The sequence below is a fragment of the Elaeis guineensis genome, chromosome 14 (genome assembly GCF_000442705.2).
Source record: "Elaeis guineensis isolate ETL-2024a chromosome 14, EG11, whole genome shotgun sequence".
NCBI lineage: Eukaryota > Viridiplantae > Streptophyta > Magnoliopsida > Arecales > Arecaceae > Elaeis > Elaeis guineensis.
The window spans coordinates 47,266,975-47,270,502 of NC_026006.2; the positions used below are offsets into that span (position 1 = coordinate 47,266,975).

The following is a 3,528-nucleotide window of genomic DNA, read 5'->3' on the forward strand; positions in this document are numbered from 1 at the left end:
TGCCGGGAGGGTGTCATTGAGTCCTAGAAATACATACTTAAGCGTAGCAGGAAGAGGTTTCAATTCTAACGTAGGTGGTGATTCTAAAGATGGGACTATTGGTGTACTGGCTAATGTGGGCAATGGCTCATACTTGATTATCCATGGAGGAGTGGTTTTATCGTGTGGTGTATCTAACAAGATGTTAACTTCTTTCATATATTCCTCAAAGTCACACACTCCAAAGTGAGCCAAGCAAGTATCTAAGGTGTCTGGTGCTAGAATTATGGGTGTTGCATCTTCTATAATATCTTCTAGTGTATCTACTTCGAAGCAACTATCCTTTGATGGTCCTTGGGAAGCACCAAACACATTCAGTCTTAGTTTCTTATTCCCAAACGATACGTCCATGACTCCTGTCCTACAATTAATGCATGCATTTGCCGTAGCTAGGAAGGGTCGTCCTAAGATAATGGGAATTTGTCTGAGGTTGCCACTTAATTCCATATCGAGAACCAAAAAATCAACTGAAAAGTAAAACTCATCTACCTTGACCAAGATATCCTCAAGCATTCTACGTGGTTCCTTAATTGATCTGTCGGCTAACTGTAGTGTGACTGATGTGGGTTTCAGTTCTCCAAATCCAAAAAGTTCATACACTGAACTAGGTAAAAGATTCACACTTGCCCCTAAATCCAGAAGAGCTTTTTCAATGTGATAATCTCTTATAACACAGGAAATGATGGGGGCTCCTGGGTCCTTAAGCTTTGGAGGAGTGGCATGCTGGAAGACAGAACTAGCCTGTTCAGTGAGACGTACTTTTTTTGGGATTTGTGATCTAGATTTACGTTTTTGGGTGCACAAATCCTTCAAAAATTTGGCATAAGCAGGGACCTGTTTGATTGCGTCTAGAAGGGAAAGATTAATTTAGACTTGCTTAAACAATTCCAACATCTCATCGAGTTTTCCTCCCTTCTTATCTGCAGGAATAGGGGCTTTCAGGGCATCCGAAAATGGGGCTTTAGGCAAGTAAGATGATTCCGGTGCAGTTGGTTCCTTCTCTATTTTCAGGTCCTCCTTGTTCTTAGGTGATTTGGATTCGGTTAGAGGTTTAGGGTCGGTCTCATTGGTTTTACTAGTGTGTTCAATGACCTTCCCACTTCTCAGAGTCATGATTGATTTGGCATGTTCAGAAAAAGCTTCTGGGGTATTAGAACTCTCAATCACAAATTGCCCTCTTGGGTTGCTCTCGGGTTGGCTAGGTAATTTTCCTCCTTCCCTCTTACTGAATGCAGTTGCTAGTTGACCTATTTGGGTCTCTAGCTTAGCAATGGATTGTGTGTGGAAGTTAAAGGTCTGAGTGTTGACTTCTAATCATTCTAATGCTTTCAAAACTTTTTCCTCAAAAGCTGAGCTGTGACCAGTAGTAGACGGTTGAGGAACATTTTGAAATTGATGGTATGGTCCATGCCTATATGTTGGGTCTTGATATTGAGGTCGAGGTGTGGCAGGACCAATCACTGGTTGTAGTCTCCAGAAAAAATTTGGATGGTTTCTCCAGCCGGGGTTATAAGTGTTCGAATATGGATCGTTTCTTGGTCTGCGAGCTTGTTGGACTTGAGCTTGCTGAACCTGCTCGTGCACAAACTCAGAAAATTGAGGTGCGGCTGGGCATTCACTAACAAAATAGTTCAGACTTGCACACAATGCACAAACTTCTTGGATTGGGTTAGGTGGAATCGGGGATTGTCCAGTATTTAGAAGACAATCTAATTTTTGGGACAGTTCATCTACCTTTTGATGGATATCTATGGCATTTCCTACTTCATATATTCCACCTCTTTTTGGGTTTAACATGGGTTTATCTCTAATAGAGGCAGGCATATGATGTAATGAATTTTCACTTAAAATTTCAAACAGTTGCCATGCCTCATCCTCACTTTTCAGCATAAATATCCCACCGCATGATGCATCGACCATTTGTCGATGTCTTTCAGAGAGTCCATCATAAAAATATTGGATTAACTACCACTTGGGTACAACATGGTGGGGATATTTTCTAATAAGGTCTTTTAATCTCTCCCATGTTTCATGAAACATTTCTCCATCTAATTAGGAAAAACTAGTTATGGCTTTTCTTATTTGATTAGTTTTTCCTATGGAAAAATATTTCTTGAGAAACTCTCCTTGCAGCTGGTCCCAGGTTGATATAGTCATGGAATCCAAAGTATGTAGCCAGTATTTGGCTTTGTCCTTAAGTGAAAAAGGGAATAATTTCAACCTAAGAGCATCATCGGAGAAGTTGTGAATTTTGACAGTTGAGCATATTTCAAGAAATTCTTCAAGATGTTTATAAGGGTCCTCATTACTAAGTCCATAAAATGAAGGTAACATTTGGATTATACTGGACTTAATTTCATATTGAGTGGCCTCCACAGGGGGTACTTGAATACAAGGAGAGTAGGTATATGTGGAAGGAGTAAAGTACTCCTTCAATTGCTTGGGTGGATCATTCTCCTGATTTCGGTCCATATTTTTACGTCTGTTGGCTCTAAAGGTTCTTTCTATTTCTGGATCAAAAGGTTGGATTTCTGATCGTAACGATCTACGGCCAAGCATACACCTTACAATTATACTGTAGAGCAAACACAAATTTTTTTTTTTTTATAATATATATTTTTATAATAAAGTGAGAAAAGAATGAAGAAAATCTAAAGAGAAGAACCTAAGAATCTTAAATCTATGAAAAGGAAGAAATTAGTTAATAATTAGATGTTAATTGCAATCAACTTAAACAATCATAGACTCTCTATCCTAAGGTTAACTTAGATCTAGACAGCTCCTAACTTTCAAGACCTCCTTTGAGCACTCCAAGCTCAAGACTGACTAACTGACTTGGCCAGGTAAGCGTAAGATGTGGGAGGTTCCCTGCTCGTTGCTTTCCTTAGACACCAACTAAGTTGGCCAGGTCAGTCAACGGAACCAATTGAAAATCACTTTCTTTAACCACTTGCCTTAGACACCGAGCAATTAACCAATCCGCACTCGGTTCAACTCTAGAGCTTTCTTATCCTATTGAGCTTGAAATTCCTAGGGCTGACGTCTAGTTGATTTTAAATTAAGGTCTAGGTTATGCAAATGCAAGGGAGTGATTTGTGGGCCAAGGAAGGGTGATCAAATCTCCACCTTATCTGGTTAATGGGTTATTGCCCTTAAGATTAATTATGGAGATGCAATGCAAATAAACAAGGTGTCCAATCAAGTTAGAAATTTTTATATTTGAGGTTACGCTATTTTAGTTAAGTGTTATGAAATGTCAGTGGCTTTTTTTTTATTTATAGTTTTATCTTTTTATATATTTTTTTTAATTTTTTTTTTAGTTTTGCAAGAAAACAAATTTAAGTGATTAAGTCTAAAAAGCAATAAATTACTAGGCTATAAAAAGTAGCAAATTATTCTAAGCAGAAAAATTCCTAAGTAGTAAATTAGTTATGCAAGGTAATTATGTAATTATGCAAATAAGATTATCTAGCTAGAAAGCACTGAAAA

General features: G+C 38.2%; 1 non-coding gene across 1 annotated transcript; it reads left to right on the forward strand.

Moving 5' to 3' along the window:
• The first annotated feature begins 2,018 nt into the window (after positions 1 to 2,018).
• LOC140853923 (small nucleolar RNA R71) lies at positions 2,019 to 2,124 on the forward strand. Its single transcript, XR_012137064.1, has one exon. It is a non-coding gene; the product is annotated as a small nucleolar RNA R71 (small nucleolar RNA).
• The last annotated feature ends 1,404 nt before the right edge of the window (positions 2,125 to 3,528 follow it).